General features: G+C 46.3%; 1 protein-coding gene across 3 annotated transcripts in view; it reads left to right on the top strand.

Annotated features, from left to right (window-relative positions):
* Nucleotides 1-7,394: 7,394 nt before the first annotated feature.
* WASF2 (WAS protein family member 2) overlaps nt 7,395-18,616 on the top strand; it is a 92,253-nt gene continuing 81,031 nt past the window's right edge. For 2 of the 3 annotated variants that reach the window (XM_025376071.1, XM_025376055.1), the window contains exon 1: nt 7,395-7,597. The gene's annotated coding sequence lies outside the window, so the exon portion shown is untranslated. Of the gene's footprint in view, nt 7,598-11,702; nt 11,799-18,616 lie in introns of all 3 variants that reach the window. The other variant, XM_025376064.1, reaches the window with a different exon arrangement.

The following is an 18,616-nucleotide window of genomic DNA, read 5'->3' as shown; positions in this document are numbered from 1 at the left end:
GGATTACAGGTGTGAGCCACCATGCCTGGCCTCAGTCAGGTTTTGTAACTTGTTCAAGGTAAGACAAGGCATAAAAGGCAGATCTGAGACTTGAACCCAGATCTGTTTCCAGAGATGGCAATTTGGCCTGCTGTACCGACTTAGGCAGCTTTCCCAAAGTGTTCACTGTCCCCATAGCAACAAGGAGAAGAACTCTTGTGTGGACTGCACTGCAGGGCCTATTTCTTCTCCTCACAACCGCCTTGTACACAGAGCTGCTACTCCTATTTCACAGATAAGGAAACTGAGGCTCAGAGAGAGTGTGTGACGTGGCCAAGATTATCCAGCCATTCAGCAGCAAAGTTCGGGCGACTTTAAATGTCTTCTTGCTTCCCCTTGTGGAGGAAGACTGTCTGTCACCGGGTCTTATCAGGGAACAGGCAGGGGTTCCTTTTGAGAATTCGTAGGAAAGGAATAGGGGTTGGCCTTTGGAATTGGAGAACTTGCTACTAGCAGTGAGTAATTTCAGTGCTCTGGGAAACAGCTTTAACTCCTTGGGAAGCAGAGGAAAAAAGCTTGAGAGTGGTAGCAACCCCTCTCAAGTTCCATGGCCGTGTTTGAATTCTACCTGTGTTGCTTCCTAACTGGGTAGCGTCCTTGGGCAAGTCACTTAACCTATCTGTGCTTCCTTTACCTCATTTGTTATTGATGTTTTGGAGACAGAGTTTTGCTCTTGTCACCCAGGCTGGAGTGCAATGGCACGATCTCAGCTCACTGCAACCTCCGCCTCCTGTATTCAAGTGGTTTTCCTGCCTCAGCCACCTGAGCAGGTGAGATTACAGGCGCCTGCCACCACGCCCAGCTAATTTTTGCATTTTTAGTAGAGACAAGGTTTCACCATGTTTGTCAGGCTGGTCTTGAACTCCTGACCTCAGGCAATCCGCCCGCCTCGGCCTCCCAAAGTGCTGGGATTACAGGCATGAGCCACCGCACCTGACCCTGTTTTTTTACATTTTTATCTATTTATTTATTTATTTTGAGCCTAGATTATGAAACTGGCTAAATTTTGTATTTTTGGTAGAGATGGGATTTTGTCATGTCACCCAGCTGGTCTTGAACCCCAGGCTCAAGCAATCCCCCGCCTTGGCCTCCCACAGTGTTGGGAATACAGACATGAGCTACCATGCCTGGCCCCTTCCCCTCATTTGTAAAATGAGGATGATAATAACAGGACCTAATTTATAGGACTGAGGCTGGGCATGGTGGCTCATGCCTGTAATCCCAGCACTTTGGGAGGCCGAGGCGGGCAGATCACTGGAGGTCTGGAGTTCACAACCTGCCTGGTCAACATGGTGAAACCCTGACTCTACCAAAAATAGAAAAATTAGCCAGGCATGGTGGTGCGAGCCTGTAATCCCAGCTACTTGGGAGGCTGAGGCAGGAGAATCGCTTGAACTGGGGAGGCAGAAGTTACAGTGAGCCAAGATTGTGCCACTGCACTGCAGCCTGGACGACAGAGCGAAACTGTGTCTCAATAAACAAACAAACAAACAAATAAATAAATAATTTATAAGACTGATATGAGGATTGATGAGTTAATGCATGTAAAGCAATTCGCACATTCCTGGCACATAGCAAATGTTCACTAAATGTTGATCCTTATTAATATTACCACTAAATGCACAATACCACCTCCCACTCTGAAAGCAACTTCTTTATCTGCATTGCCTAAAAGGAAAAATTAAGGCTCCTATTTTTGGACAACCTTCAAGCAATCAGTGTGCTAAGTTTTTCACATTTATGATCATGTTTAATTTGAACATATCTGGGAAATAAAAATAATTATGGCCATGCCTGGAGGCTCACGCCTGTAATCCCACCACTTTGGGAGCTGAGGTGCTGAGTCCAGGAGTCCTAGACCAGCCTGGGCAACACAACAAGACCCCATCTCTATTTTTTTTTTTTTTTTTTTTGAGACAGTCTTGCTCTGTCGCCCGGGCTGGAGTGCAGTGGTGCAATCTCGGCTCACTGCAACCTCTGCCTCCCAGGTCCATGCCATTCTCCTGCCTCAGCCTCCCGGGTAGCTGGGACTACAGGTGCCTGCCACCACGCCTGTCTAATTTTTTGTATTTTTAGTAGAGACGGGGTTTCACTGTGTTAGCCAGGACGGTCTCAATCTCCTGACCTCGTGATCCGCCCGCCTCAGCCTCCCAAAGTGCTGGGATTACAGGCGTGAGTCACTGAACCCAGCCAACCCCATCTCTATTTTTTTTTTTTTTTTTTTGAAACAGAGTCTCGCTCTGTCGCCCAAGCTGGAGTGCAGTGGCGCGATCCTGGCTCACTGAAAGCTCCGCCTCCCGGGTTCACGCCATTCTCCTGCCTCAGCCTCCCGAGTAGCTGGGACTACAGGCACCCGCCACCGCGCCCGGCTCATTTTTTGTATTTTTAGTAGAGACGGGGTTTCACCGTGGTCTCGATCTCCTGACCTTGTGATCCGCCCGCCTCGGCCTCCCAAAGTGCTGGGATTACAGGCGTGAGCCACTGCGCCCGGCCCCCATCTCTATTTTTAAAAATTATTAAATAAAAACAATTATGATTTTCATTTTATCAATAAGGAAATAGAGGCTCAGAGAGGTGAAGTCACCTGCCCAAAGTCACACAGCTAGGAAGTGGTATAATAGTAATCCCAGCACTTTGGGAGGCTGAGGCAGGTGGATCACCTGAGGTCAGGAGTTCGAGACCTGCCAGACTAACATGATGAAACCCCGTCTCTACTAAAAATACAAAAAAAATTAGCCCGGTATAGTGGTGGGCACCTATAATCCCAGCTAATTGGGAGGCTGAGGCAGGAGAATCGCTTGAACCTGGGAGGCAGAGGTTGCAGTGAGCCGAGATCATGCCATTGTACTCTAGCCTGGGCAACAAAGCAAGACTTTGTCTCAAAAAAAAAAAAAAAAAAATTCAGCCAGGCACGGTGGCATGTGCCTGTAGTCCCAGCAACTTGGGGGCTGAGGTGGAAGAATTGCTTGAGCCCGGGAGTTCAAGGCTGCAATGAGCCATGATTGCACCACTGCAAGCCAGCCTGGGTGACAGATTAAAACCCTGTCTCAAAAAAAAAAAAAAATTAAGTTCAGATGACAACTTGTCCAGTTCATGGATGTCTGTATCAGCTTGAATCCAAACCATCTGCTCCAACTGCTGCCTCAGGCTCACTTCCTTCCATGCTGGGAAGACCAAGCATTGTTTACTGAGCAACTTTTATGTGCCAGACAATTTACATATATTTCCCATTAAATCCTCACCCCCGCCTTATGACCCTCTATTGTTATCCCCATGCCTTAGAAGAGTAGCTGAGACACAGTGAGGTTTGATGACTGTTCAGGTCACACAATCCTCTGTGAGTTGGCAGAGCTAAGATTCAAACCCAGGTCGGTCTGCCTCAAAGCTTGCATTCTTTTTTTTTTTTTTTTGAGACGGAGTCTCACTCTGTTGCCCAGGCTGGAGTGCAGTGGCCGGATCTCAGCTCACTGCAAGCTCCGCCTCCCGGGTTTACACCATTCTCCTGCCTCAGTCTCCCAAGTAGCTGGGACTACAGGTGCCCGCCACCTCGCCCAGCTAGTTTTTTTGTATTTTTTAGTAGAGACGGGGGTTTCACTGCGTTAGCCAGGATGGTCTCGATCTCCTGACCTCATGATCTGCCTGTCTCGGCCTCCCAAAGTGCTGGGATTACAGGCTTGAGCCACCACGCCCGGCCAAAGCTTGCATTCTTTCAGGGACTATGAGAAAAGTACAGAGACCCTTGATGAACAGCACCACTTTATTTGTTTATTTATTATGTTTTTAAATAAATGAGATGGGGATCTTACTTTGTTGCCCAGGCTGGTCTCAAACCCCTGGCCTCAAGTGATCTTCCCACCTTGGCCTCCCAAAGTGCTGGGATTACAGGCGAGCCCCCACTTTCAAAGCTGAGTTTCCTCCCCTGTAACATCCTCACTCATTCATTAACAACCATGATACTTTCCTTGGTGGCCCACAGGACCTGAGTGCTCCACCCTTCCTCCCCACTGCCACTATTCCCATTGGTTTCCATGCCTTTCCACACCCTTTCCCTTGGCCTGCGACACTTTTCCCAACCTCTAGTTTATTCAAGAACCCCAGGCCAGGTGTGGTGGCTCATGCCCGTAATCCCAGCACTATGGGAGGCCAAGGCAGGTGGATCACTTGAGATCAGGAGTTTGAGACCAGCCAGGGCCACATGGCGAAACCCCGTCTCTACTAAACGTACAAAAATTAGCTGGGTGTGGTGGCACATGCCTGTAATCCCAGCGACTCAGGAGGCTGAGGCACAAGAATCGCTTGAACCCGGGAGGTGGAGGTTGCAGTGAGCCGAGATTGTGTCACTGCACTCCAGCCTGGGTTGTAGCCTGGGTAACAGAGCAAGACTCTGTCTCTAAAAAAAAAAAAAAAAAAAAAAAGAGCAAATGAACCCCCATTCATTAACTCACCTCAGACATCATCTCTTCAGGAAAGTCTCCTTTGACCCCACCCCATCCCCTGACATTCACTCTCATAAACACATTGCACTTTACCTTCTGCTTCCTTATCTCAGTTTCTGTTTCTGATTTGTCTGATCATTTGGTTAACAACTTTCTTCCTTCCCAGACTTTAAACTCCATGAGGGTCTGAGTCTGTTTTGCTTGCTATTGTAGCTACGCCACTGTCAGGCTGCCCTCGATGTGGGTGCTTAATAATTTTTCACTGAATGGATGAATCCATGAATGAATAAATAGCTACCAGGCACTTTATATACATGACTCATTAATGCCACAATTAACTCATTGAATCCTCACAACTGCCCTTTTGTAATCATTTCAGAGAAGAAGTAGCTGAGGCTCAGAGAGCTAGAGAGTGGTGGCGCTAGGACTCGATCTCAGGTCTGCCTAACCCCAAAGCCACTGCCTTCGGCACAGCTGCCTCCCAGCACCCAACAGCCACAGCCAGGATTTAAATAGTCCTCAGTTGTCAGACCACATGTCCCAGTTTGAGCCTGGAGGACACCAATTCGGATGGCACCAGGGCCCTGCTGGCACCACCCCCTTGGCTGTCTCTGCCCTTCTGAAGTCTTAGGCTGCTTCCCCTCCCACTCCCTTCTTGGCCTCCTTCCTTTCCAGGGAGGGAAAAGGACTAGGAATTACAGCCAAGCAGCTCTTCTGGGAAAAACAATCCTGTGGTGAAAAGAGGCCTGTTCTGAGAGCAGAGAAACCTGGATTTAAGTCCTGGCATGGAGGCAGCCCTGCTGAGGGCTCACAGTGGCATCACTGCCCCCCTCTGAGCCTCTCCATCCTCATTTGAGATTCTGCGTAGGTTCTCGACCCATCTGTCACCCCCTTTTCACCTCCTGACTCCTCGGACCCCAGAAACAGCCTGGGCACACCCCTAGTGTCACTTTTCTTCAGGAACCCTGATGGTTAACAATAGCTGGGGGGTGGCCTGTGCCCAAGTCTATGTTGATCAGAGAGATGAGGGACTGGCCTGGCACCCTTAAGACCTTTCCTGGAATGCTAAAGGGATGCGTGAGGGAAGAGTGCGGGGGGCGAGGGGAGGGAAGTCATTCTCATATGATAATAGGCCTGAAAAGGGAGAAATACAGGAATGGAAACCAAAAGATACAGGTTTGAGTTCCGGGGCTGTTTCAAATTCCCTGGAGGACCCTGGGTAAGTCATGCAACTTCAGGAAGACTCAGTTTTCTCTTCTGCAAAAACGAGGGTAATAATCTGCCTTACAGAGTTGCCCTAGAGAACGAAGTGAGGTATCTTTGCTAACGTGTGAATTTGTCACATTTCTATCTAGCTGCGGCCTTTTTTTTTTTTTTTTTTTTAAGACTCGTTCTGTCTCCCAGGCTGGAGTGCAGTGGCATGACATCGGCTTACTGCAACATCCAACACCCAGGTTCAAGCGATTCTCCTGCCTCCCAAGTAGCTGGGATCATAGATGCGCACCACCACGCCCAGCTAATTTTTGCGTTAATAGAGGCAGGGTTTCTTTTTTTTCTTTTTTTGAGACAGAGTTTTGCCCTTGTTGCCCAGGCTGGAGTGCAATGGCGTGATCTCGGCTCACCGAAACCTTCATCTCCCGGGTTCAAGAGATTCTCCTGCCTCAGCCTTCCGAGTAGCTGGGATTACAGGCATGGGACACCATGCCCGGCTAATTTTTTGTATTTTTAGTAGAGACCGGATTTCACCATGTTGGCCAGGCTGGTTTCAACCACCCGACCTCAGGTGATCCTCCTAGAGGCGGGATTTCACTTAGCCAGGCTGGTCTTGAACTCATGACCTCAAGTAATCCACCCGCCTCGGCCTCCCAAAGTGTTGGGATTACAGGCATGAGCCACCGCGCCGGGCCTTTTTTTTTTTTTTTTTTTGAGACGGGGTTTCGCTCTAGTTTCCTAGGCTGGAGTGCAATGGCGTGATCTCCGCTCACTGCAACCTCCGCCTCTCGGCGGAGAATTCAAGCGATTCTCCTGCCTCAACCTCCTGAGTAGCTGGGATTACAGGCATGCGCCACCACGGCTGGCTAATTTTGTATTTTTAGGAGAGACGGGGGTTTCTCCAAGTTGGTCAGGCTGGTCTTGATTTCCCGACCTCAGGTGATCCGCCCGCCTCGACCTCCCAAAGCGCTGGGATTACAGGCCAGAGCCACCGCGCCCGGCCAGCTGCAGCCTTTTATAATCAACAAGACGAGCATATTCCCCACTCATGCATGAATCCTCAACAAACACTCCCGCATGTGAAGCACAGACGACTGCTCCTATTTTGCAGAAGGACAAACTGAGACCCAGATAAATTCTGGAAGATGTCTAAGGTCGCAGAGTGAAGTGGCTCAACCAGGGATCCGCTCACTTTGACCATGGCTTTTCAGTACTATCCCCCATTCCCAGCACCCGGGCCTCGCCCCACATGGACAGTGCAGGGCGGGCTAAAGCTTGTGACTCACTCTCCCCACCCTACTTTCTGCCCCGGCTGAGACCGGAGTGAAGGGACAACACCATCTGCAACTTGAGGGGTGTCCACAGAAAGTTTACGGGCTTGGCCCCTTCCTTTCGCCAAATATAGCGGTTCTTTGAAGGCTAACAAGAAGAATTCATCTTTCAACACACTTTGTACGAGGTTTTACACTCTCTTCGGTGAGTTTTCCCTACTTTGAACTTAGGAGTCCGTTTGCCTTAATCTCTGCCCCCCCACTTCACTTGGTTTGCACCCCGCTGTTTACTCGGATTGCGGAAGTCGCCCGGGTGGAGCTCCGGGGAGGGTACCCGTGAGTACGTCTTTTGCGTAGTTATTTAACTGGCATTTTACTCAGGCCAATGGAATGCCCCGAAGCCCCGGGTGGGTTGGGCAGTGAACCAATCAGGGCCATTGGCGGGGTGTGGCTGCGTCCCAGGGCGGGGAATACCGTAATGGCGGACACGGACCGGGCGAGCGCAGCTGGGGGCGTAGCGCGCTGAGGGGGGTCCGGCCGTGTGGCAGCCCGCGAGGCGGTCCGCCGGAGCACACTCTGTGCGGAGACTGTGCGGCCGGCCGGCCTTTCCTGTCGCTGACGGCGACTGCGGGAGGCCAGGTGAGCAACAAGTCCCCTTGGGTAGACCCCGCCGGGAGGCGCGGGCCCCGGCCGGGCCGCTCCTCCCGAGCCGCAGGGTTCCGGGGGAGTGGGTGCAGCGACTCTCACTGCGGAGTGGCAGAGGCTGGGCGAGTGGTCAGCGCGGGGTGGTGTCTTAGTCCACCCCACCCCCTCAGGGAGGGAGGGAGTGACCCGGAGTCCCCTTCGGAAACTTGGAGGGGTCCGCAAGTCTGAGGGACTACGAGTGTCCCGACCTGACCTGGTTCTGCCATCAGCTCCCTGTGTGATCTTGAGCAAGTCACTTTCCTCTCTAGGCCTTAGTTTCCCCATGTGTAAAACGAGGGTTTCGTCGGCAGATGTATGTACAGGAGTTGGGTCCCAGCTGTTGTCTGAGATCTTGGACAAGTTCTTCCCCAGGCTGAGCCTCAGTTTCCATCTCTGGACCACGAAGTAACTGAGGTGCTTGTTGAGGCCCCGACCTGCTAAATATTGAGGAGCGGGAGGAGGGCACTGTGTGTGTTTATGTGTAAGAGTGCGTGTGGGTGTGTGCGCGTACAGGATGGTCTGCAGAGTAAGGAGGAGAGTTGTCTAAAGGGGCTCTTCCAAGGAGGACGTGAGTGCTACCCAGACCATGATGGGGTGAGTTGGGGTCCTCTTGGTTCTCCAGGAATGCTAGAGCCTCTGAGAGGGGAAGTTTTAATACGGTTGTCCATAGAACCAGAGAAGAGGAAGGACTCCTTGGAGCCCCTTGGGGCTCTGATTGGAATTTAGGCCCAGAAATCAGGAGGGTTAGAAGGAGGAGGAAGAACTTTTATGGCAGCCCTACTAGGTGCCAACCCTCGCTTAGGCCTGTGAACTTTTACAGTGACCCTTGAGAATTTACACATAAGGAAACTAAGTTTCAGAGGAGTTAAGTAACTTGCCCAAGGTCACACAGTAAAGGGCAGAGGTTACTTAACTAAATTGTTTCCTCTCAGAATCTCTAGGCAAGGGGGAAGTCACTGCCCACTTAAAAGATAGTGTTAGGGAAGTTTGCCTTGTTGCAAATGGGGGCAGAGGTCTGGCCCCAGGTATGTGATTTGACTTCTGGCATGGGGACAGTCTTGATCTCTGGAAGGTTAATTATAAGTCCAGCCCCTTTATCCAGTCTGTAAGTTGGAAAGAACTATTTGTAAGTCGTAAAAGTCACTTTGAAGTGTGTCAGATCCTCAGAGAGCTCCATTTGAATCCTGGTGGGGTTGCCTGTAGAAGAAAGTTCAGCAGCTGTTGGTGTGTAGACTAGACTTTGGTTCAGGGTGGTGCCAGCCCATTCACTTTTCTCCTCCATCAGAGGGCCACATTTTCTTGGGATGGGAGAAATTTCCCATTTTTTAGTTCAAATTTCTTTGGATTTCTTGGGGTGAAAGGTTCAATAGCCCGCCTCTGATTAAGCTTAATACCCCTTTCTTTGTGCAACCTGTTATTTGACTTCTAATGAGTGAAGATTGTGGATCTGAGGTAGGTGGTAGTTGGGTACAATAACTTGCTGCCCTTAATTTTTCCAAACCTCAGAGCTTTTGATTAATCAGAATGGTAGGAATGGCTATGGGTATTGTTCTCATATGTGAATGGTGGAGAAGAAAACTGGAAGAGGAAGTTGCTGAGAAAAAGGGCGTTTCTTAGCAGTGGAGCCAGTATGTATTTCTTTGTTTGAAATTCTAAAACCAGAAAAGCAGCAACTAAAGGAGGAAGGAAGGAAAGAACTGTGAAACTCTTTTTCCCGTTCAAATATCTTTAAGGACTGTTCCTGTCTCTAGCCATGTCCCAGGCTCTACTTTCATAGAAAATGTCAATTGTAATTTGTTCAGAGTTTTCTTCTAGAATGAAATAATTTTAAATCTTAAAACCTCTGAGAATAATTGTTTAAAAATCAGAGCATTTTATTGAGTAAGTTATTTACAGTGGATTATTCTTTTTCTCAGCATATTACTAATTTGGTCTTATATAAAAAATATATAATGTATAATAAAAATATATAATATAAAATAAATATATATAAATATAAATATGTAACATATACTATATATTATAAATCATATATGAATTTATATATAATACATAACTATGTCATATATCATAAAATATATAATATAAAAAATTTATATATAATATATAAATATATATTATATATAAAATATATATAAAACTTATAGTATATAATATATAATACATATATATAAAAAATATGTATTATATATAACAAATATATATATATATATCTGTCACCCAGGCTGGAACGCAGTGGCGTGATCTCGGCTCACTGCAACCTTTGCCTCCCGGGTTTGAGCGATTCTCCTGCCTCAGCCTCCCAAGTATCTGGGACTACAGGCATGCAACCCCACGCCTGGCTAATTTTTGTATTTTTTAGTAGAGATGGGGTTTTGCCATGTTGGCCAGGCTGGTCTCAAACTCCTGACCTCAGTTGATCCACCTGCTGCGGCCTCCCGAAGTGCTGGGATTACAGGCGTGAGCTGCCGCGCCCGACTGAGTCTTTGGCTGTATTTTAACTGTGATTTCAACCTAAGGAATTGATTTAGATATTACAGGATGCAAATATCACCATCACTTGAAAAACACATAATAATGTGTTTGACTTTTGACACGTTAAGTCTTTTTTTTTCTTTTTTTCTCTTTTGAGACAGAATCTTGCTCTGTTGCCCAGGCTGGAGTGCAGAGTGATCTCAGCTCACTGCAAGCTCCGCCTCCTGGGTTCATGCTATTCTTCTGCCTCAGCCTCCTGAGTAGCTGGGACTACAGGCGCCCGCCACCACGCCCAGCTAATTTTTTGTATTTTTAGTAGAGATGGGGTTTCACCGTGTTAGCGTGGATGGTCTCCATCTCCTGACCTCGGGATCCGCCCGCTTCGGCCTCCCAAAGTGCTGGGATTACAGACGTGAGCCACCGCGTCTGGCCTGACATGTTAAGTCTTTTTATGCTTTATTTTCCAGGATTGTGTGTACATGATAGTTGTGAAGACCCTGAATTTATTGCACGTGAAGCTCTATTAATACATTAATTCTCAATGTGTTGTATTTTCTGTAAAATAATTAGTCTTACTTGGTATACCAGTTCACAGTACCTTATTCAAAATCCTTGGCGCCAAAAAAAAAGTTATTGGGACCAAATGTATATCCGAATTTAAAAATTTTTGGATTTTTGGGTTTTGGAAAATAAATATGATACTATGTGTTATGTAATACCCCAGAGAGGTCAGGGCAGCACTTTTTAAATCAGATGCATTATTATTTCTGTAGTAAAATGTCTGGATGTTCATACTAACTGGGATAAATAAATACTGCACTATTATTAGCCTTAAGTCATTTCTTGTCAGGTTTTGCCTCCAAATGAATAATGAAAAACCTATTTTTCACAGCCTTTGAATTTTGGAGATAAAGTGAAGGGATTTTAGATCTCTATAGGAAAAACTTACATGACAGGCCGGGCATGGTGGCTCAAGCCTGTAATCCCAGCACTTTGGGAGGCCAAGGCGGGCGGATCACGAGGTCAGGAGTTCAAGACCAGCCTGACCAACATGGTGAAACCCCGTCTCTACTAAAAATACAAAAATTAGCCGGGTGTGGTGGCGCCCGCCTGTAATCCCAGCTATTCAGGAGGCTGAAGCAGGAGAATCACTTGAACCCAGGAGGTGGAGGTTGCAGTGAGCTGAGATCACACTACTGTACTCTAGCCTGGGAGACAGAGCGAGACTCTGTCTCAAAAAAACAAACAAAATTACATGATAACAAGAGCAATTACAAGGAAAAATATTGTATAGCCCAGCTAATTTCAAAGTCATGGGTCCTAAAAATAATATTACATAGAAGACACCTTTTTTTGTTTCTGTCATACAGAAATCTTACTGTGATTAAAATGTGCCTGATAAGCATTTTTCCTTATCTTACTGTGATTAAAATGTGCCTGATAAGCATTTTTCCTTAAGTATCACAATTTATCTTTTAATATCTTCACTGGTCTCTGAAATGTTAGAATGACACCCTCCACCTCTTTTATTTTTAATTTTTAAATTTTTATTTCTTTTCTTTTCTTTTTTTCTTTTTTTAAACAGTAGAGATGGGCTTTCGAAATGTTGTCCAGGCTGGTCTCAAACTTCTGGCCTCAAGTGTTCTTCCCACCTTGACCTCCCAAAGTGTTGAGATTACAGGTGTGAGACTTCACGCCCTGCCCCCACCTCTTATTTAAATAGTAATTTGTAGGGTCTTTGCTCATCATTTTTTTTTGTGTAGCATTTAAGAGAATTGTACTTTTTGCATATAATTCAGAGAAAAACAAATCAAATGCAGATCTGTAGATTCATGTTTGCCAATTTTTTTTTTTTTTTTGATACGGAGTTTCGCTCTTGTTGCCTAGGCTGGAGTACAATGGTGCAGTCTCGGCTCACTGCAACCTCTGCCTCTTGGGTTCAAACGATTCTCCTGCCTCAGCCTCCTGAGTAGCTGGGATTACAGGCATCTGCCACCACGCCCGGCTAATTTTTGTATTCTCCAAGTTGGCCAGACTGGTCCCAAATTCTTGACCTCAGATGATCCACCCACCTCGGCTTCCCAAAGTGCTGGGATTACAGGCATTAGCCACCGCGCGTGGCCATGTGTGCCAAATTTTAAAGCTGATTTTTTTCCTTTAGAGTATTCTTTTTTTTTGAGACGGAGTCTCACTCTGTCGTCCAGACTGGAGTGTAGCGGCACGATCTTGGCTCACTGCAACCTCCACCTCCCGGGTTCACGCCATTCTCCTGCCTCAGCCTCCTGAGCAGCTGGGACTACAGGTGCCGCCACCATGCCCAGCTAATTTTTTTTTTTTTGTATTTTTAGTAGAGACAGGGTTTCACCTTGTTAGCCAGGATGGTCTTGATCTCCTGACCTCGTGATCCGCCTGCCTCGGCCTCCCAAAGTGCTGGGATTACAGGTGTGAGCCACCGTACCCAGCCTAGATAGTATGAGGTAAAAACTGTGGATGGGATTTGGGTCAAAATTTTGTTTACTTTTAATTTATGAAACGTCCACAATTTGCACATCTTGGTGTAAGGAGTTTACTAAAATACATTTAATTTTGAGTATTTTTATTTTAAGTGTATGCTATATGAGAAACTTCTGTTTACCAGCCATATGAATTTGGGTGGTTTCTTTAAATGGCCAAGGGCCTCTACTAGCACATTTTCAATAACTCAGGCTACTCTTAGTTTTCTCGGACATCTCTACTGTAGAGTGAGATGGACTGGTATTGTTGGAGGATGAAGAATTATTTTTTCTCTTTAGAAGAAAGCCCCATGACAGCATGGATTTATGGAATTCTGTCCTTTAAGAAACCACGTAGTTGCCTGGTTTGAGGGCCTGAATTCATCTACCTACTTGGGGTGGCTCCATAGTTCCTAAGAATGGTACCTTCACTGTCTTGGAGATACAAGGGATGAGAAACTGTATCCAGAGTTGCAGGAGTATGATTGGACTTGGGAATGGGAAAAATTATTATTGTTATTATTTGAGACAGGGTCTCACTCTGTTGCCCTGGCTCGAGTGCAGTGGCAGTATCACAGCTCATTCACTGCAGCCTCAACCTCCTACGCTCAAGCAGTCCTCCTCTTGCCTTAGCCTTTCAAATAGCTGAGACTATAGGTGCGCGCTACTATGCCCACCTAATTTTTAAGATTTTTTAGAGATGAGGTCTCACTATGTTGCACAGGCTGGTCTTAAACTGAGCTCAAGCCATCCTGCTGCCTTGGCCCCCTAAAGTGCTGGGATTACAGGCATAAGCATAAGCCACCATGCCCAGACCCCTCACCCCCGTTTTTTTGTTGTTACATGAGATGGAATCTCACTCTGCCGCCCATGCTGGAGTGCGGTGGCGTGATCTGGGCTCACTGTAACCTCTGCCTCCTGCGTTCAAGGGATTCTACTGCCTCAGCCTCCCTAGTAGCAGCTGGGATTACAGGTATGCGCCACTATGCCTGGCTAATTTTGGTTTTTTGTTTTTTTTTCCGAGACGGAGTTTTGCTCTTGCTGCCCAGGCTGGAACAATGGCACGATCTCGGCTCACTGCAACTTCTGCCTTCCAGGTCCAAGGCGAGTCTCCTGCCTTAGCCTCCCGAGTAGCTGGGATTACAGGCATGTGACACCATGCCTGGCTAATTTTTGTGTTTTTAGTAGAGATGGGGTTTCACTGTGTTGGTCAGGCTGTTCTTGAACGCCTGACCTCAGGTTATCTGCCCGCCTCAGCCTCCCAAATTGCTGGGATTACAGGCGTGAGCCACTACGCTTGACCTAATTTTGTATTTTTAGTAGAGACGGGGTTTCACCATGTTCACCAGGCTGATCTTGAACTCTTGACCTTAAGTGATTTGCCCACTTCGGCCTTCCAAAGTACTGGGATTACAGGTGTGAGATGCTAATAATGCTTTAATTATGGCCTCTGTATTGTGCTTCATTCTTGTGTGCTCCTCTTCCATTTCATGGTCAGACCAGGAATACTTAAGCAGCATCCTTGGTCTCTACTCACTGGATGACTGGATGCCAGTAGCACCCCCTTGCCCCAGTTGTGATAACCAGAAATGTCTCCAGATATTGTCTCTTTTATCCTGGGGGGATAGATTTCCCCCTGTTGAGAGCTACTGTATCAATAGGGGTAGAAGTGGTAGAACAATAGAGGAAAGTGATTATAGATGTCCTCAAGTGCATGTTCTCCTTTTTCTCCTTTTTTCTGGTTATGCAATTCCTGTCTCTGACTTTGGATAAGAAAATGAGAAAAATCAGGAGGTGACCACTTAAAAATAGCCCCATTATTTTTATTCTGTTCAAATTTTATTTTATTTGGTTTAAATATATTAGAGCAGGGCAGATAGCTGAATTATTTATGCAGATCTATGTAAATTTAATTTCTACCACTGATTAATATTAGATGGAGTAAAGAACTACTGGAATATTATTACCTACCTTGCATGAAAGACTGTTTCTCAGAAAAGCTCATAGCTGAAAAGTTGAACACCTAAAGGATAACCAGCATTGCTTATATAAAGAACATGCCAGAACTTGTCAGGATTCTTTGCTAATTTTTGAGCTTCATGGCTAAGATGTATCTCTTGATGTCCCTGCATAGACACTTTATAACTCCAAAAAGCATGTTTAGAATGGGCATGCTTTTCTAAGCTCAGTATTTTTTGTGACAGGCGGATTGGTCAAGGCAGTGGTCCTTGGTTCCTCTGGGCATTCATAAATTAATGACAAGGTAGTGGTAACATTTGAAGACTTAATTCTCTTTTGGCCAACTCTATACAATATAACATTATAATCATTCATGTCTTAGTCACCATTAAGGTAAAGTTGAATGAGTGTTTTTTCCCCATTCTGTTTGAAGTTATGAATGGTACTTTACAGAATTCAAATGTATAGTTATGAATAGTATCTCAGAATAGTTACCATTTATGCAAATGAAACACACTTCTTAACTTAGAAACCAAACAGAATTGAATTAGAAAAGAGAAGAATAGAAACAAGAATTGTTGAATGCTTGCTGAAGAAATAATGTTCAGATATAGAAGTATCTCAGAAAAATTTGCTTTTCATCATGATTTCCACAAACTAATAAACAATTTGAGATTGATAGGAGACGCTATTAAACTGCCTGTGATATTTCTTTTCAAGCTCTGTTTTTCTTTCTGGTAAAATACGGAGAAGTCTGAGATGTACTCTCAGCTGTAAGATTAATTCCATTTGAACAAAATAGTTTCTTTTTTTTTTCTTTTTTTTTTGAGACGGAGTCTTGCTCTGTCGCCCAGGCTGGAGTGCAATGGCCCGATGATCTTAGCTCACTGCAGCCTCTGCGCAAGCCCTCCCCACCCACCGCGGGCTCAAGCGATTCTCCTGCCTCCGCCTCCTGAGCTGAGTAGCTGGGATTACAGGTGCCCCACGCCTGGCTAATTTTTGTATTTTTAGTAGAGACGGGGTTTTGTCACGTTGACCAGGCTGGTCTTGAACTCCTGGCCTCAAGTGATCCGCCCACCTCTGCTTCCCAAAGTGCTGGGATTACAGGCGTGAGCCACTGTGCGTGGCCCCAAGTTGTTTATTTTAAGAATACAGAAGGCCTTTTGAGAAAAAGCAGTGGTTTGACTCATTTCCAATTTGAGTGAATATGTGTATGTGTATACACACATGCATTATTTTTTTTCACACGGAGTCTCCCTCTGTTGCCCAGGATGGAGTGCAGTGGTACGATCTCAGCTTACTGCAACCTCTGCCTCCCAGGTTCAAGTGATTCTTCTGCCTCAGCCTCCTAAGCAGCTGGGACTACAGGCGCATGCCACCATGCCTGGCTAATTTTTTTTTTTTTAGTAGAGACCAGGTTTCACCTTGTTAGCTGGGATGGTCTCAATCTCCTGACCTCCATACATGCATTTTTGTTTTTTTTTTTTTTTTGAGACGGAATCTCACTCTGTCGCCTAGGCTGGAGTGTAGTGGCGCGATCTCGGCCCACCGCAAGCTCTGCCTCCCGGGTTCACGCCGTTCTCCTGCCTCAGCCTCCCAAGTAGCTGTGACTACAGGCGCCCACCACAACAACCCGGCTAAATTTTTGTATTTTTAGTAGAGATGGGGTTTCACCATGTTATCCCAGATGGTCTCGATCTCCTGACCTCGTGATCCACCCGCCTTGGCATCCCAAAGTGCTGGGATTACAGGTGTGAGCCACCGCGGCCAGCCTTACTTTATTTTTATTTTATTTTATTTTTTTTGAGAGGGAGTCTCATTCTGTTTCCAGGCTGGAGTGCAGTGGTACGATCTCAGCTCATTGTAACCTCTGCCTCCCGGGTTCAAGCGATTCTCGTGCCTTAGCCCTCTTGAGTAGCTGGGATTACAGGTGCCTGCCACCACACTTGGCTAATTTTTGTATTTTAGTAGAGCCGGCACTTCACCGTGTTGGCCAGGCTGATCTTGAACTCCTGACCTCAAGTGATCTGCCCACCTTGGCCTCCTAAAGTGCTGGGATTACAGGCATGAGCCTCCACTCCCGGCCATAGTACTCAGTTTTAAAAGTTTGCTCTTTTTTTTTTTTTTTTCTTTTTTTTTTTTTTGAGAAAGAGTCTCACTCTGTCACCTGGGCTGGAGTACAGTGGTGCGATCTCGGCTCACTGCAAGCTGCACTTACCGGGTTCATGCCATTCTCCTGCCTCAGCCTCCTGAGTAGCTGGGACTACAGGCGCCCGCCACCATGCCCGGCTAAGTTTTTGTATTTTTAGTAGAGATGGGGTTTCACCGTGTTAGCCAGGATGGTCTCGATCTCCTGAGCTTGTGATCCGCCCGCCTCGGCCTCCTGGGATTACAGGTGTGAGCCACTGTGCCTGGCAAAAAGTTTGCTCTTAAATCAGGTCTTGAGAAATTTTGTTTAACTGTGTAGAAGAAGGTTTTGGGTCATGCCTATTGATACTCCTTTTCATTCACAATTGGGAACTATAAGTGAATTTCCCTTTGTAGAATATTGATAGTCTTTAAAGAATAGTATTTCTGAATACCAAACACATCTGTGGAATTATGAGAATTAGAAGACTAACTTCTTCCCTCTCTTTACTTTTAAAGTTCCTTCAGCATTCATTGGATGGAAATTTGCAAAGCACAGTGCTCCACTTTGTTGTATTCCATTACAGTTAGTCCCTAGCACTTGAGATATGTTAGTAGCTACATTTTTTTTTTTTTTTGAGACAGAGTCTTGCTCTTGTCACCCAGGCTAGAATGTAGTGGCGCCATCTCGGCTCACTGCAGCCTCTGCCTCCCTCGTTCCAGTGATTCTCCTGCCTCAGCCTCCTGAGGCTGAGACAAACCACAACTACTAATTTGCTTATTCTTACATCATATACTAGGATTATAAGCATGTGCCACCACATCCAGCTAATTTTTGTATTTTTAGTAGAAATGGGGTTTCACCATATTGGCCAGACTGGTCTTGAACTCCTGACCTCAGGTGATCCACCTGCCTCAGCCTCCCAAGATTTTTTTTTTTTTTTTTTGAGATGGAATCTCACTCTGTCGCCTACCCTGGGGTGCAGTGGCGCAGTCTCGGCTCACTGCAACCTCTGCCTCCTGGGTTCAAGCAATTCTCTTGCCTCAGCCTCCCGAATAGCTGGGATTACAGGTGCCTGCCACCACGCCTGGCTAATTTTTTGTGTTTTTAGTAGAGACGGGGTTTCACCGTGTTGGCTAGGGTGGTCTCGAACTCCTGACCTCGTGAGCCACCTGCCTTGGCCTCCCAAAGTGCTGGGATTACAGGCGTGAGCCACCATGCCCGACCCTAGCCAAGATTTTTAGAGGTAAAACTTACATACAGTGAGATAGAAGTATATAATTAGATAAGTTTTTACAAATATAAACACCTATGCAGCCAACACCCACATCAAGAAACAGAACATTTTGGCTGGGCGCGGTGGCTCACACCTGTAATCCCAGCACTTCGGGAGGCTGAGGCGGGTGGATCACCTGAGGCTGGGAATTGGAGACCAGCCTGACCAACGTGGAGAAACCCCGTCTCTACTAAAAATACAAAAAATTATCTGGGTGTGGTGGCGGATGCCTGTAATCCCAGCTATTTGGGAGGCTGAGGCAGGAGACTCGCTTGAACCAGGGAGGCAGAGTTTGCAGTGAGCCGAGATCAGGCCATTGCACTCCAGCCTGGGCAACAAGAGCGAAACTCCATCTCAAAAAAAGAAATACAACATTTTTATAACCCTCCAAAGTTCCCTCCTTCCAGTTCCCCTTCCAGTCAATCTTCACCATTTTATAGGCAACCAATGTTCTGATTTCTGTCCCCACATATTAAATTTACCTGTTCTTGAATCATACAGTATGCACACTTTTGTGTCTGACTTTTTCTGTTCAACATAAAGTTTTTCACATTTGTCCATGTTGATGGGTATATGAACCCAACTCCTTTGATGCGTGTCTAGAGTTCTTTCCAACAAACCGCAGCTACTAATTTGCTTATTCT

Source organism: Theropithecus gelada, chromosome 1 (genome assembly GCF_003255815.1).
Source record: "Theropithecus gelada isolate Dixy chromosome 1, Tgel_1.0, whole genome shotgun sequence".
NCBI classification, from domain to species: Eukaryota; Metazoa; Chordata; class Mammalia; order Primates; family Cercopithecidae; genus Theropithecus; species Theropithecus gelada.
The sequence above is the reverse complement of the archived record's forward strand: the minus strand, read 5'-3'. Positions and strand labels throughout refer to the sequence as shown.